The 17487-nt window shown below is 44.5% G+C and overlaps 1 long non-coding RNA gene and 2 pseudogenes across 2 annotated transcripts; all 3 read left to right on the forward strand.

The window, feature by feature from the left end:
- The first annotated feature begins 784 nt into the window (after positions 1-784).
- LOC127778558 (uncharacterized) lies at positions 785-4812 on the forward strand. Of its 2 annotated transcripts, XR_008018523.1 has the most exons (4): positions 785-1411; positions 1750-1822; positions 3453-3542; positions 4287-4812. It is a non-coding gene; the product is annotated as an uncharacterized LOC127778558 (long non-coding RNA). The 2 variants fall into 2 exon arrangements; XR_008018524.1 differs by lacking the exon at positions 3453-3542.
- A 4095-nt stretch (positions 4813-8907) lies between these two features.
- LOC127780296 (uncharacterized) lies at positions 8908-14865 on the forward strand (annotated as a pseudogene).
- On the forward strand, positions 9700-10994 carry LOC127778553 (uncharacterized; annotated as a pseudogene).
- Positions 14866-17487: the final 2622 nt, after the last annotated feature.

Below are 17487 nucleotides of genomic sequence, written 5' to 3' on the forward strand. Positions count from 1 at the left end.
GGAGAAAATAAAAAAGTAACAAAAAAAAAAATAAAAGGGGACCATCCGGGACTGTCTCTATCCTCTCTTTAGTCTCGGTTGGTAACACCAACCGGGACTAAAGATCTCTCTCTTTAGTAGGACTAAAGATTGATCTTTACTCTCGGTTATTTCACCCGGGACTAAAGATAGCGATCTTTAGTCCCTAGCACTAAAGATTAATATTTACTCTCGGTTATTTCGCTCGGGACTAAATATAGCGATCTTTAGTTCCGGATTCGTAGTTCCGGTCAACCGGGACTAAGGGGGTTTACAAACCGGGAGTGACAGTTTCTCCACAAGTGACTCATAGCATGACACATCAGTGTTAGTAAGAATTTAGTAATAAAAAGTTAGTACGTATAGACTTTTCCTTTAGGTATATAGTCCCTACTATCATTATCATTATCATCTGAATAATTATGCCAGTTATTCGCTCTAGTCCAAACCATATCTCGAACTAATAAGTTCGTATTTTGAAAATCGAAACCCGAAATTCTGAACGTACAACTCCAATTTCACTTATGCACATACTTGATAACTGAAGGCGGAGAAAATCTATACTAATATGAAAGGTACAAGTTCATCCAACAATCCTACAATCCTTCGAATCCACTTTTGTTTCTGAGCCATTGATCTGCGAGATCCTACGAACGATATTCCTTTCACGATCCTCCCACGCGCGACCCTTCCCTCTTCCTCAGCGAGAAAAAACCGCTCCTCCTCCTCTTCTCCGCGTCCCCACCACGTGCTCCACCTCCGGGGCCCCACTCTCTTCGTTGCGCCCCCACCACGCCCCCGTCCGCGCCTCCCCTGCCTCCTCAACTCCTCGTCATCGTCGGTTCCCCTGTGTGCCTCCCTCGCCGCCGCCGCCGCCGGGGGCGGTTCCCTACTCTGCCTCCCCCACCACGCCTCCCACATCGCGCCGCCCCCATCGCCGCGCCCCCACAACGACTCCACCGTCGGCACCCCCATCGCGACACCCCTGAGCTCTGCATCCCCGCCGACCGCCGCTCCTGCTCGCCCTCATCTACGACGCCGCCGTCACTACCCTCTCTTCGCTGCGCTGCCTCCCTCCCCGGCGTCCCCATCCCCTCCTCGCCGCGCCACTTCCCCATCTGCCGCCCCGCCTGCTTACCTCCCCGGCGTCCCCATCCTTTCCTCGCCACGTCGCTTCCCCATCCACCGCCCCCGCTGCACGCCTCACGCCGCAACCCCGCAGCGGAACCCACCGGCGAGCTAACCGCCGTCCCGGCAGGTCGCCGTCAATCGCCGTCGCCCCGCAGGTCGGCGTTGCACTGCAGAGGGATTTCCCCGCCGAACGGTCGCCGCAGCAGGTCTACGCCACCTTCTTCCCACGCCGACTCCATGTCTAATCCCTACCTCACCACAGGTAGGCGGCATTGCTTCTGCTACCATCTTCCTCTTTTGTTTTTCAATCAACAACCGTTTGATTTATTTCTGAATCAAATTCCCTCTTATGTTTTTCAATCAGCAACCGTTTCTTGATTTATTTCTGAATCAAATTTTCTTCATGTTAATCACTTCACATTCCTGTTAATCACTTCACTAATGAGAGTTAAAAATAAGATTCTGAGATTAACTCTGAGAACAGCTTAGGAAAGTTGATATTCACATTAATTTCAGAACATCATGTTCCTTGTGAATAAATAGTATGATCTTCAAGCACTTCAAGCAACTATTATGACTTGTTTGTTTTCTGCATTGTAGTTTCAACTTGTGGTTCCAGCTGAAGCAATTGGAGATTTATTAAATCTAAGGCTACATGCTAGGCTGCTATGAGGTAATCTGAGGAATTCAAATTTATATATTGCTGTGTTCTGGAAAAATATCTGACAGTTTAGCACCACAAGAGAGGACATTAATTTGTAATATATGACTCCTGCATTTCCTTTTACCTCAAGTTCAGGAGTACTCACATGAGTTCTCTCCCCATGCTAATGCTATTATGAAATTTGATAATACATTTCAAAAATCAAAATGCATCCAAGTTCAGGAGGATTCACATGAGTTCTGAATTTCTGTTGTAGTAACTGAATTTGTGTTCAACCCTTAAGAATTGTCAAACATGTTAGGATCAAGTATATATGTCAGCAATTAGGAAATGTAACACCTCATTTGTGTTCAACCCTTAAGAAATGTATGTGTCGATTTGTCAATCACTGTTTTTTCTCATCATGTTGCTGTTATAGATAGTTCAGCATCACAGGGATTTTGTCTTTGAAGAAGGTTTTTCATATTCTGGTTTACTGCACATGCTATGAGAAAGCCCAATAAGTATAGCTATCCATATATTTCTTGACGAATTCAGCCAATGGTAATAACTCAGTCTTAACTGGATAAAACTATGTTGAGCATGACAACTATAGGGCTAACTGAAAACCTGAAATTTTCAGGGCATAATAGTATGTTGCATGCCGGTAACCCCAAAGTAGCAATGAAGAAACTCATACGTTACATACTACAAATCCCAAATTCATGAATACAACAACTTTGGGTAACTTTAAGAATTTAATCAAGAATAGGTACCGTTAATGCTATCCTGTGTTTGTCAACAACAATTATATTTCTGAATATTTTTTAACCTTTGAATATACATACAGGTTACGTAACCCTCTGCTACTCTGCTTTTTAGGATTTGTAAGGCTTGCTTTCCCCATTTTCCCACATAGATCCTGATTTCACTGTTGAAAAACCATGTTTTCCAGCCCTACACCTGCATTATCTAGGTAGAATGGAAAAAACGAAAAAAAAATCCAGGCTGATCAAATTTGATTTTTCTATAACTTCTTTTTCTTGCTATCATTGTCCTGCTTAGGTGATGTCTATGTCTAATGGTACACTGCTTCCTAATACGCACCGTAGGGTCCACCAGCAAACCTCTGTTGATCCATCAGCAAGTTTTACATTAGTTGCATAGCTGTCAGTTACTACCATGTGGCACTTATTTCTTTTCCTTTGTCATTTATGTGTAAACATATGCTGCCGATGTTGCTGACTCTCATAGTACACGGCAATATCAGGAGGTAATGAGAGCTCTTTCTTATGGATTTTCATTTGCCACCTGATCAAAAGCTGCCATTTTGTTTCCATACAAATGTGCATTTATTCAAAGTAACCTATATAGCAACTATTCAAGTATGTTGCTTGGTAGGTTGTGAACAGAATTACTCGAAGCATAGCAGGACAGAGGCATAAGAGGGAAAAGTCCTATCGTTTTGTCTGCATGTCTACATCGTTATCTTTGATTGCTGATTTTGGCAAATCATATTAGTCAAATTGTTGTTTCTATATATAATAGAAGCTTGAATTGAATGGATAGATATGTCAGTCTGCATATTATAAAGCTTTTGATTTTTCTGCTTATGCATCAGGATAGTAATCCTTTATCCTTTTTCCATCTCCTATTTCAGATGTAGATCAAATAGGCTATCCTATTAGATGGTTATTGAGCAAGCATGTTTATACCAAACAGTCATTTTGTTTGTTGCTGGAACTATCAGGTATTGTGTGTTACAAAATTATGCCACCAATATCTTTTGGCAGTATATAATAGGTTATAGATATGCCTACAGCCTCCATGCAAAAGGAATTTGATTCTTATACTGTATGATTCCTATAAATGGCTGCCCACCAGACGTTAAAATTCATCAATGAAAGATTCTTAATTGACCATGTGTTTGATAAATTATTGCAGCACATCGATAATTTATTGCATTATACAAAGTAACTTTGAGTTTTTAAGCATAATATGTAGATGGTTCGAGCATGATTTGATTTGTTGCTTACAAGTGATTTACCATTTTGTTTATCAAATATGAGCTATGACATGCTTTTGACTAAAAGTACAGTTTGAAAATTGTCAAACGTAATGTTTATGAAGTTAATGTTGGAATGGTCTTAAAATATGCATCGTCATCATGTATTGCAGTTGCCCATGCACATCAGATTAGTCTATACACATCGGAATTCTTTAGTCTAAATATTAATTGCATGGATTCGCAATTTAACAATCTATCTGAACTGAATACTGCTTAGCCTACGTTATTTCCAAATTTGCCGAGCACATATTGGGGAATCCAGTTTGCATGTTCTAGATTTGCACATTTCTTGCTCTTGAGCCACTATCCGAAAGCTTACATGTATAAAAGTACGCTACGTAAAAAACACAAAGTTGCAAACTTTATGAATCAAAAGTATATCTAATTTTGTGCCACTAACAGTTCTTTTCCGTCTTATGTTTGCAGGTTGCCATATAGGCATGCTAAAAAACCGTCAGGAAGTGTACAAGCTTACAAGCTGTAAATAAATGGAATGAAGAGCAATAGATCATCTGTTAGGTTGCCTTCGGTTTTGAACAAGCGCTATAAGGTGGTCGAAGAAATTCTATTATTTTATTTACCATTGATTGGCTATCTGTTGATGCTTTTATTATTCAACCAAACTGGTGGAGGAGCCAAGGTCACAGTAATCTTATTAAAGGTAGTACGTACTTATAGAACTTCCATTTTCATCGGTACATGTGAGAGTGAGCTTTAATAATGTATTCCATGATGAAATGTATTCCATAGCATTAGGATTGGATGCTACAGGGAGACAAATCTCGGCTGTGTCATGTATTCCATGATGCAAAGTTGATGTTGGCTATTGTCTCGGCGTTTCGAATAAAGAAGATTGTTAGAAGAGAATGTAATGGTGTAGCTTCTTTGGGTATGATGTACAAGAACTTTTAACTCAACTGATTTAAGCGAAGGATATATTTCTTTTACTCCATTCAATGTATGTTGACGTGTCTTGCACGTGCACGCTAACTAATCTAGAGAAGATAGAGCAGCGCATGCAGCAAACTGTTGCACGCGGCACATGCATGTTCCGCCATGCACGCGCGCACTAATCTCTGTAGAAACAAAAACACCGTACCGGATATTGATTCTATGCATAATCCCATTCGGCCATTCCCATGCCCATATATCTCCAATCCAGCCAAATACTCGATGTCGATCGGTTTCTGTATCGTCGTAGTTAGAATTAATTGTTTATCCTCTGCGACTTGCTATATTTAGAGCAAGGATAATAATATAGCCAACTTACTACTATTAGCTTATCTTAAAGCCAACATATATAATAGATTAGCTATAAGGTTGGCTACAATTTTCTTCTCCTCTCTCTATCTCTCACTTATACATTTAATGTATTTGTCTTGAAACTTATGATAAGTTAGCTCTTGCATGAGAGCCAACATCCTTAATTTTTCATTATCTCTCTCCTCCACCTAAGTTTATAGCAGGCTTATATCTCACTATTATACTTGCTCTTATGCCACTAGACGTACTACTGTAGTTTGCAATTTGCAGTGTTTTCTTTCTTCTTTTTCTTTGAACGAACAATGTGCAGTGTTTTCCTTTCTTTCATCGTATGCACCAGCAATCGATATTAGCATTGTATCGGTTGTTCTGGGATGATGAATTGTGGCAACCGTCCAGATCTGGCCGGAAGATCCGCGCTATTCCGACCATATCTGGCGGGACTTAGTGATTGCGGCGGCGACAGCGGCGTGGATCGCCGGATATGACAGGATGGTGGCTAGTGACGACGGTTGTCTGTGGAGGGGTTCAATGGTGGTGGCGGCGGTGGAGCCCCCGCCATACGTGCCGGGGCGTGAGGCCAGCTGGAACAACGTCGGCGTCGAGACTGGCACACGGGAGGAGGTGGAGCAGACGTGGTGGGCCGGTGCGTCAACGACGGCGGCAGCTGGAAATGGAGGCAAGGAAGAAGGAGACCGGCGGCGAGTAAGGAGGAGCCCGGCGAGGGGATGCGGGCGACAGTGATGGTGCTAGGAGGCACAAGCGGTTGCGACAGGAAACATGGGTGGCTGGTTAGCATGAGGCGTGGGCGACGACTGCGGTTGGCCGGCGCGGTCGGGGGAGGAGCCGGTGTGAGTATGTGACGCGCATGAGGAGGCATGGCCGTAGGCCGACACGGCCAGCGGCGACGGAGGCTGACGCGGCGCGAGGAGGAGCAGTTGGCGGGTGGCGGAGGCCGGCATGACACGAGAGATACAACTGAAAGTGCATTAATCCCCTAGTGGGTTTTGGTGATTAATGACAAATGTGGTTAAGAGACTAATGGGTTCATTGAGTGACTTTCAGGTGCATTAGTCCAAGGTGTGGAAGATGGATACTTGGAGACCCCAAAAAGTACAAAAACAAAGCGGACCGGAACTCGAGAAGTGCATAGGATAGTTTATCTTTTGAAATCGAGTTTTTAGGAAAAATCGTACTATTAAGAGGGGTTCCAGGTGATGCTCTGAGATATATCAAGTGCTTTTAGTGTGAACCAAGTGTCAAGTTTCCCTAGGAGTCATTTTTGCAAATACTTCATCTGTCCAAAAATGCAAGTCCGGAACTTCCTGTCTTCCAGGTCCGGAAGTTCCGGTCTTGTGAAAAAGATTTTCCTAAGTGTAGTCCGGAAGTTCCGGTCTTCCAGGTCCAGAACTTCCTGTCTAGTTTCCTGTTCAAATTTGTGAGTAACGGCTAGATGACGTCACCTAGCCGTTATACATATACAGCTTGTTTCCAGCTCGTTCCTTGGCCATTCCACTTTCACTTTTCAAACCTGAGCTATTGCTAGCCTCTCCCAAGTGTTTCTTACCTTCTCCACTCAATCTAGAACCTAATTCTTGTGAGAAAGAGAGATTGAGAGGGAGAGAAGAAGATTTGGAGATGTGTGAAGACTAGGATCTTGGGTGAGCACTTGGAATATCTCGTGGCTGTCATCTCGGTGCTTATTACTCTTGGAGGTGATCTCCTAGACGGTTAGGTGTCACTCGCGAGAATTCGTTGCATATTGTGGATGTCCTGGGTAAGTTTGTGAAGGATTTCCTCTCCTCCGAAAGGGAACGAGGTAAGTTAGTGAAGTTCTTGTGCTGAGATTCTAGAGGCTTTCCAAGTAGAGCAACCCACACTTGTGGTGGATTTCTAGAAGTAGGTTGAGTTGGATCTTGGTGGTCACTCAATTCTAGAAATTTGCCTAGGGGTGTTTGGTGTTGAAGGCTGTGCATTTTCTCTGGGGTTTTTGCACAAGTGAGGCAAGGGGTTAATCGAGACCTAGCTCTTTGGAGCTCCTCAACGGAGAGTAGGATCGCAAGATTCGAACTTCGGGAAAAAATCGCTCTTGTCTCTTTCTGTGGATGATTCTGTGATATATCCTCTGCTTAGAATACCTATGCACCATCTTGTGAAGATTGGCTTAGTCTCTTGTTTCGAAATTTGAATTTCATCTCTGTTCTGTTACCCGGAAGTTCCTGTCTTAGAACACCGGAAGTTCCGGAGTTTCTTACCAGGAAGTTCCGGGTCTGTTTGAATTTTACCGCTTCGATTTGTTTTTAAGTTTTCAGGGACAGCCTATTCACCCCCCCTCTAGGCTTCATCAGCGCATTCAGCAACTAGTAGCAATCTAGGCCGCCGTGGCGCGAGAAGGTGCGACCGGTGGTGACGGAGGCCATCGTGGCATGAGGAGGCGCGATCAGCAGGTGGCGGAGGGCGATGCAGCGCTGGAGGCATGCTGAGACTAACCGACGAGGGGCTTTGACAGCATTGGAGCATCGTGCATCAACTGTGGACTAGCAAGCGGTGGGCGGCAGGTGAAAACCTAGCTTAGCCTTGACCGGGCCCGGCAACAATGGCGTTTGAGTGTCTCTTCCGATCCCTTCTTGAGAGTGTTGTCGTGTCATCCCATCTCCTCTCGTGGAGCTGCCAAGTGAAAACCCAGTCTCGATTCTCTTTGAGACCTTGACGGATGGTGGCGGTGACGTCTTCACCGCTCTTCTCCCTGGAGATGTCGTCTAGTCAGCCCCTCGCCGAATCCCTCTAGACAACTAGTGCAAGCTCGCTCTCTAGATGCATGTATTTTTGTGTCGGGGCCCTAACTTATACAAGTTGGCCACGTCAGAGGGCCTAGGGGGAGAGCGGTTCCATTCTACTCTCTCACCCTCAATTCTAAAGAGGTCGCTAGAGTGGGGCTTGGTGTCGGGTTTTTAGGATTAAGTTTTGGGTGATCTTGGCTGTAGTTCCTTTGTTGGCCTAGCGGTGGCCGGTTCGGTGTTGGCCTTCTCCCGAGTATGTGTATTGGTGTTGTCAGTGCGTGGGTAGTGTTTTCTTCATTTTCCTATTCAAGTCCTCCTAGGATTGTGATTTTGTAATTTTTTTACTGCTCTATCAATATTAACTTCGCATGTTTGGTGCGAGTCGTTTCAAAAAAAATGGATGAGCTAGCGTGGTGTGCGGATATCGTCATTACAAATTCTTTTAGGACTATCTATACATTTGTCAATAAATGTTCTCATAAAAAGTTGTCAAATTAAATATGAATATATGATAAATTAGTAGTGTAATTACATTGCAACTTACAAATTCATTTGTATGTAACTTTCAAATTCAATCGAAGTAATACACCACACAAACTTCTTCACATAAACAAGATATGCTCACGCATAGTACTCGATTAAATTTAAATTGCACAAAAAACAATACACAAATGTAATCAAAATGCAACACACATCTTTTTCCAAGAAGTATTTATTGGTGCTCTTTGTTAGGGAAAAAAAAGAGCTTAATTTAAATTTATTTAAACATGACTACTCGATTGCCATGCACCATGCGTAAAACCATTTAAAACCCCTTCGATCACCGTGCAATTACTGCGTCAACCGAAAGGTTCAGCACTGAGATTACACAGATCGATGGCTAATTAAACCATGCTCACACTGGCATCATATATAAGCACACGCAGGGTGCAATCTATGGCAACAGCAACACAACTACGCAAGTACACCTAACCGCAGATTAGAGCTAGCTCACCGGAGACGAGATGTTCGGCCGGTCTGGCATCACGGCGGCGGTGAAGGTGGAGGAGGAGGACGACGGGAAGTCGCCGGCGGCCAAGCGTGCCGGCGAGTACGTCACGCTGAAGGTGCAGGACACCGACGGCCGCGCCGTCTACCGCACCATGCGGCGGACGGAGCAGCTGCAGGGCCTGGTGGACTTCTACTACGACCGCGCGCATGGCCGGGTGCAGCGCGGCACGGGTCGGTTCCTCTACGACGGCCGCCGGCTGAGCGGCTGGCAGACGCCGGCGGAGCTCGACATGGAGGACGTCGATGAGGTCGACTTCTTCGAGGAGCTGATCGGTGGCGCCGCTTGTTCCGGATGGGCTCCTGCTCCATCGTCGATGCTCGCGTCGTAGCTTGTTCCTGGCAGTTGTGGACTTGTAATTGTGTACTGGTTGTGGAGAACCAGAGTACACTAGGTTTGGATGATAAGTGTTTTTTCATTTTGGTGTTAAGCAGATGCGAATTTTTCCAGTACTTCTGTCTAGCCCAAGTAATCTCGAACTAATAAGTTTGTATTTTCAAATTCAAACCCGAAAAATTCTGAATGTACAACTCCGATTTCACTGGTGCACCGTGCACATACCGTCGCGTGTTGTGTGATAACCGAAACCGGAGACAATCTAGGAGAAGATAGAGCACGGGAAAGCATGCAGCAGCAAACGGCACAAGCTCGTTCCGCCATGCACGCGCGCACTAATATATAGAAGTAATACCATATCGGATAGTGATTCTACATAATCCCATCTCATTTCCAAGATTTTTCTCAAAAACTCAACCCTTCCACCCAATACTCCATGTCAGCTTCCCGATCCGCCATCACCATGTCGAAGAGATCTCGATCAGCCATGTCGTCGAAGGCCACCAGAGAGGACGACGCGGACGACAGCTCGTCGCCGGAGGTCGAGGCGAGCTCGCTCATCACCCTCAGGGTGAAGGACAGCGAAGGCGTCAGGATCACCCGCACGATGCGCACGACGGACGCGCTGGACGACCTGATGGACTTCTACCTCGGCATGGTGCCGGCCGACATGGACGCCGCCGAGGGTGTCTTCATGCACTACTGCCGTCGTGTGACCGGCGACCGTACGCCGGCGGACTACGACATGGAGGACGGCGACGAGGTCAGCTTCTTCCCCGACGGAACCTGGACCACGCCCGTCACCCTCACCGTGACGGACAACAATGGCCGCCGGGTCACGCATACCATGCGTAGGTTGCACATCCTGGACATCCTGTTCGATCTCTACTTCGCCATGCTGCCGTCGACCGCGCCCAGGGAGGGTGTTTTCATCTACCATTGCAGGGAGCTCAGCCCTAAGCAGACGCCGGAGGAATGCAACATGAAGGACGGCGACGAGATCGCCTTCTCTCCGTTCAGCAAGCCGAGTGCCTTCGTCACCCTTACGATCAGGGGCAACAACAACAATGGCGGCGGCAGCGTCGTCGTCACCCGCACCATGCTCAGGACCCAAGAACGACTGCAGGACTTGATCGATCTCTACTTCGCCATGGTGTCCACTGACGATGAGCGCGGCGAATTCGACGTCACGTGCTGTGGCAGGAAGGTCGACATCGAGAAGACGCCGGCGGATTACGGGATGGAGGACGGCGACCAGCTCCGCCTTGCTCCGGCGACCGAACGGAGCAGGTTCGTGACGATCAATCTGGTGACCATGGTGGGAGTCAAGCGCGCATACACCCTGCGAAGGACAGACGAGCTGCAGGGTCTGATGGATTTATGCTTAAGCAGGGAGCCTGCAAGCATGTACCAAAATGGTTGTATTTTCCTTTACAACGGCCGTCGTCGTGTTCAAGGCTCGGAAACTCCGGATGATCTCGAGCTGAAGGATGGTGATACGATCGACGTTTTAGCTCATCTGGTCGGATAATCTCAAGCGGGAGGGTTGGGGATACCATCCACGTTTTAGCTAATCTGGTCGGATAATCTCAAGCTGGAGGGTTCGTCGTTTGGTTCTATGGGACATGCTGTCACTTTTTTATGGGCTGGGGGCCTGGGGCTAGTTACTTTTATTGCCGAGTGTAATACAATTATTTCCTGGATAAGGTAAGGGTCGGTGGTTATCTGGTTTGCAATGTTCTATTGCTGTTTCGGTTTTGCACCATTTATATATCATTATACTCCTTTGTTTCTATGCTTACATCGAACAAATATCTATCTATCTATCTATTATTCTATTATATTATTAAAACAGCTTTGAAAGGAGGCACCACGTTCGCTGTGGGCGCTAGAAATTCCCACATTAATCGGAGAAAAAGAAAAAAAAAAGAAAAGAAGAGTCCAAGTAGAAATACAATCTAAAAATAGCTGAAATTCGGAATTAAAAATAAGCAATATTGAAGGAAGTTTCCATATAAGAACCCAATACGAGATTAATTAAAATTCGAAATAAAAATAAAATAAAATCTAAAATTAGAAAAAAAGAGAGTCTAAGTAGAAATACAATTTAAAAATAGCTGAAATTCGGAATTAAAAATAAGGAATATTGAAAAAAGTTTTCATATAAGAACCCAACTCTAAAATTATAAAAACGAAAATCAACGTGAAAATAAACTCTAAAATCTATAAGATCCAATGTTTGAAGTTTTCTAAGGAGAATGAATAGAAATAGTGGTAGATCGAGCAAGCAAATAAAGAAGGAGATGACATAAGGGGTAGTATCTGGTGTGACTTTTAAAAAACTATATAATTAGAAACATGGGGATGATAAGGTTTGGTCTTTCAAACTCTTAAGACAATGAGATAGCTATTTAATAAATTTTTAGTAAAATCATAAAAAAATATATAATTTTGTTTGGGTACTAGCCGCGCAATTGCGCGGGCCACCCAGCTAGTTATATTATTAAAGGAATTGAAAAAGGAGCCTCCACATTCGCTCTCATGGCATAGAAATTCTCACATTAATCGGAGAAAAAGAAAAGGCAGAGACCATATAGAAATACAATTTAGAAATAGCTGAAATTCGGAATTAAAAAATAAGGAATATTAGAAGAGGAGACTAGAGTCCATATAGAAATACAATTAGGAAATAACTGAAATTCGGAATTAAAAATAAGAAATATCAGAAGAGGAGACTAGAGTCCATATAGAAATACAATTATAAAATAATTGAAATTCGGAATTAAAAATAAGGAATATTAGAAGAGGAGTATATAGTGCATATAGAAATATAATTAGGAAATAACTGAAATTCGGAATTAAAAATAAGGAATATTAGAAGATGAGTATATAGTGCATATAGAAATATAATTAGGAAATAACTGAAATTCGGAATTAAAAATAAGGAATATTAGAAATATAGTATAGAGTCCAGGTTAGAAATACAATTAGGAAGTAATAGAATATTGAAAGATGAGTTTAGAGTCCACATAGAAATACAATTAGAAATAATAAAAATTCAGAAATAAAAATAAAAAATATTGGAAGAAGAGTATAGAGTCTATATAGAAATATAATTTACAAAAAAAATTCGGAATTAAAAAAAAGAAATATTAAAAGACGAGTATAGAGTCCATATAGGAATATTTATAATTTACAAATAACTAAAATTTGGTATTAATAATAATTAATAACTAACACGTATATAAAATACAATATGAATATTACACATTAATAGTTTTATAAAGTTATTGCAAAATTTAAAATTATATTGTCATTTTGATATATTTGAATAATATAGTGAGAAAACAAATATGCTACTACCTCCGTTTTTTAATAGATGACGTCGTTGACTTTTTCTCACATGTTTGACCCTTCGTCTTAATCAAAAAATTTACCTAATTATAATTTATTTTGTTATGAGTTGTTTTATCATTCATAGTACTTTAAGTGTGATTTATATATTATACATTTGCATAAAATTTTTGAATAAGACGAATGGTCAAACATGTATGAAAAAGTCAACGGCGTCATCTACTAAAAACGAAGAGAGTATTATATGAGAGAAAATATAATGATGCTAGCCGCGTAATTTGCGTGGGCCACCATGCTATTGTAAAGATGCGAGAACGATCTAAGAGCATATGCACAATAAAATTCCAAAAGAAAATCCCCAGTACCAAAATATTGGACTTAATTTTTCCTGAAAAATCGGCTCCAGCAAGTCTCCCTAGAGATGTTCAAACAAACGTGATCAAGAGAGATCATATCGACTGCTGCGTGTCACGTACGCACGAAACTTGTTGATCCGGCCAACCACCCTCCTCGATCGATTCCACGCAATCACGCGCCGTGCCATCACTACGATGCATATCAGAGCATGTACAATAGGATGATTAAGTAGGCTCCAAAATTTCTCACACCATCCTAATATTAGATTTAGGGCAGAGAATGAAAGAGAGAGAAACAAGCGAGCGAGCGTTTGTTCTAGCGCCGGACGTTAGCAGCTCTTTCTATGCGTTACCGCCTACGTGCAGCCGTTCTTGACGATAGAAAACACGTTTTGTGGGGCCCACGCTTTCCCAGCCGATCCCGTGAGTCCATATCATATGCCACACAGCTGCGGCAACGAAGTCTTGGTCGATCAGTGCAGCACACCAAAATGGACACAGAGATGATGGTTTGTATTGATCATAGTAGTTACTGTGATCATGCAAATATTAAATACTTCAATGATTTAATTAAGGATAGCTTGCAGCTAACTTGTAGCCATTCGTTGTATGAGTTAGCTCTAAGTGAACTCCTAATGACATGAAACTTTTTTGAAGCTAGCAGTTAGCTCTTCTATTGACCTTGCTCTCAAGCGCCACATGCTTCTGCTCACGTAGTGTAGTGGCGGTGGAACAGCAATCGAAACGCCCAGTGCGCCGCCGCGACGATACAAATCCACCATGCACTAGGTGATCGATGATTCTATATATAATCCCAGCCTCAGCGCCCCATCCATCCATTTCCGACGAGGAAGAGATCACTGATCGGGCATGTCGTCGTCGGCGACCAGGGGGGAGGCGGACAGCCCGTCGCCGGAGGTCGAGCCGAGCGTCCTCGTCACCCTCCGGGTGAAGGACAGCGAAGGCGTCAGGATCACCCGCACGATGCGCAGGACGGACAAGCTGCGCGACCTGACCGATTTCTACCTCGCCATGGTGGTGCCGGCCGCCGTCGCGCAAGGCCATGTCTGCCGCCCCGTTGGTGTTTTCATGCACTACGGCAGGAGGGTGACCGGCTATGAGACGCCGGCGGACTACGACATGGACGACGGCGACGAGGTTAGCTTCTTCCCCGATAGAGTCATGAGCTTGCCTGTCACCCTCACCGTCAAGGACAGCAAAGGGCGCACGGTCACGCGTACCATGCGTCGGATCGAGAAGCTGAACGTCTTGTTCGATCTGTACCACGCCATGTTTCGTGTACCGTGGCCGCAAGGTCGATGGCGAGCTGATGCCGACGAGCTACGACATGGAGGACGGCGACGAGATCACGTTCGTCCCGATCAGCAAGCCAAGCATGCTCGTCACCCTCAAGATGAAGGGCAGGGTTGGCCGCAGCTAGCGTCACCCGCACCATGCACAGGACGGACAAGCTGCAAGACCTGATCGATTTCTACGACGCCATGGTTCCCGCCGATAAGTGTTGCGACGGCGAGTGTCAGGTCGTGTACGGCGGGAAGACGGTCGAAGGCGAGAAGACGCCGGCGGATTGCGAGATGGAGGACGGCGATCAGATCAAACGGATGTCGAGCATGTTCGTGACCGTCACCGTCGGGTTCGTAAGCTTGGGGAAGAACATCGAGCACGCATACACCCTACGAAGGACTGACAAGCTGCAGGGCTTGATGGATTTATGCTCGAGTATGATGCCAAGTAGGTACAAGCATGGATGTCGCTTCCTGTTCGACGGCCGTTTTGTTCTTGGCTCACAAACTCCAGATGATCTCGCGCAGGAGGATGTGGATATGATCGATCTAACATGTTATTAGTTGGTGGTTGCATGTTTGTTGTTTGACAGCTGAAGTTTTTTCTCTGCTTCAGTTTCTAGCAATTGTTACTGCATCTCACTATGTTTGTGCTTTCATCAAATGGATCTTTCGAAAAAGAAAATCAAGAACTACCTGCTAAAACTGTTGTTAAAGTAGTAGCACTCCTATATCGTTGTTTAATTGGGGTATTGGTGCCGCAGATGTGCCCCGGGTGCATTTGTGCAAAGGCCGGAGATGTGATGATGCGTCTTTCAACTTCCAATATCGAAAAAAAAAAGAATTCGTTGTCCTTAATGCAGGTTACTTGAGCGACTTTGCAAGTGAATCGTGAATGAAGAACCTCCGGCTACAATGTTTGATTTAGTCTTGTCACTAATTTTGAACTCATTGATAATCTGCCTGTGAGCTACTCCCTCTGTCTCAAAAAAAAAAAGGCAAACTCTGAGTTTCCGTGCCAACGTTTGACTATCCGTCTTATATGAATTTTTTTTATAATTAATATTTTCATTATTGTTAGATGATAAAATATGATTAATAATTTATGCGTGACTTATATTTTTATTTTTTTTCATAATATTTTTGGAAAAAACGGACGGTCAAACGTTGGACACGGAAATTAAAGTTTGTTTTTTTAAGGACGGAGGGAGTACTCTGTGTTCTGAACTGAATTTCAAAAACTTGATTGGTTACACTTGCTCGAAAGACAGTCTCTGCTTCCTACAATAGGACTTTACTCTGATTGCATCAAGTCGACGAATTTTCTCTCATTGCGAAAAGGCATGGCAGCCCTCGTTGCAAGTCTTGCAACCCCCAAACGAGATGACCGCCGGCGCCGGAGCTTGCAAGTCTCTCCTCGCCGCAACCTTCGCCGCCTGCGGTAAAAAAGGGGAAAAAATACGTGAAAAGCTAGCGAATGACATTGTCAAATGCACGCAGTTTTGTTACGGTCATTGACGATTCATGGTATGATGATCTCATCTGCACCTTGTAATTGGCGGATGCCCGGAAGTTGACAGCAACCGCCGGTTTCGGGCGGCCACCGCCGCCGCCGCCGCCGCAGCCGAGCAGCAGGGCAAGGCCGGCGGCGGTGGCCGCCGTGAGCCCAACGGAGCAGAGCACGCCGACGACATGCTGCTGCCACCTGTGATCACCTCCTCCCCCTTGCTCATCCTCCACAAGCACCATCTCCACCTCCTCGTCGTTATCTGCATCACCCGATCCCTCGCTGGCGTTCGCGACAGCATCGTCCACCTCGTCGTCGTTGTCAAAAGCGTCGCGCCGACTTGCGAGACGGCTGCGGCGGCGGCGAAGTAGTTCGCGTCGAGGGACTTCTCGCTGTAGCCACCGGCAAGAACGCGCACCCGCGGCTCGTGGGTGATTTCGTCGTCGGCGGCGGCGGCGGTGACGAGCACGAATTCGTCGGCGGCGTCTGTCTCCGCCATCGTCATCGCCGTTGCGTAGAGATGAACAGATGACGAATCTGACGCCAAACCATTCTTTCGGTGCAAGGCGTTAAGGATAATGTTTAAGTCAAACCTTGAAATATAAATCATAAATAACTTTTAAATTATTTAGTTTAAAAATGTAAAAATCATATGTATAGATTTGTCTTAAAAAATATTTTTATAAAAGTATATATATCACTTTTCAATAAATATTTTTATAGAATTAAGAAGTTAAAATTGTGTTTTAGAGACCATGTCACTGTTCTAAACGACTTTTTTTATGAGTATGGAGAGAGTACATACGTTACTCTTGCGCGGGCCGTCGTCGTGTACTCGTGTCACGTGAGGGACGTGAGGACACACCGGCACACGCACAGGGAGGATAATTAGGCCGCACGAACCGTACAACCCCGGCCAGATAATTAAGGGCTTGATTATTGGACTAGACAACTTTGAGGCCCAGTGCACACGGTAAGCCCAAACCCAACCCAAAACTGAACTCATTCATAAATAGGCCTTACAGTCCGGCGAAAATATTTTTAATAGTCCGGTAAATAGGCCTTACCAAAAAAAATGCCCAGTAGAATGAAGTCCAACGCAGATTCCATGTATAGCATTTTAGATTTTTGGTAGAGCAATTCGAAAAGAAATAAATCATTAATGTATAATTAATTAAGTATTAATTATTAGATTTAAAAATGGTTTAAATCGATCTTTTAAAAAATTGTATACAAAACTTTTACACAAAACACGTTATTTAACTGTTCGAAATACATGCAAATGAAAAACGAGCAAGTTGCTGATTTTAACTTTTGGAAGAGAACTAATCATAGACTGATGAGTCCCAGACCCAGTACAGAGCCAGGATTGCCATTGCCAACAAGGGCACAAGGCAACAAGTAGCCATCTCCTGCGGTACACCGGCATGGTCTCCACGATTTGCCCATAGCTGCAAGCCTGCAAGATGCCAAGACGGCTCGTCTCTCTCCACCGATCGATCAACGGTGCGCACATGAAAGCAGCGCAGCAGCGAGCAAGCTACAGGAGCAAAGCAAAACCGGCTAAAAATCCAGTACTCGACCAGATCACAACCTGCCAGCCAGAGAGCCAGATGCGATGCGAGTGGACACTGGACAGTGGAGACGACGACGGCGTGGCCCCTACACTGCTCCCTCTC

Source organism: Oryza glaberrima, chromosome 7 (genome assembly GCF_000147395.1).
Source record: "Oryza glaberrima chromosome 7, OglaRS2, whole genome shotgun sequence".
Classification (NCBI taxonomy): Eukaryota; Viridiplantae; Streptophyta; class Magnoliopsida; order Poales; family Poaceae; genus Oryza; species Oryza glaberrima.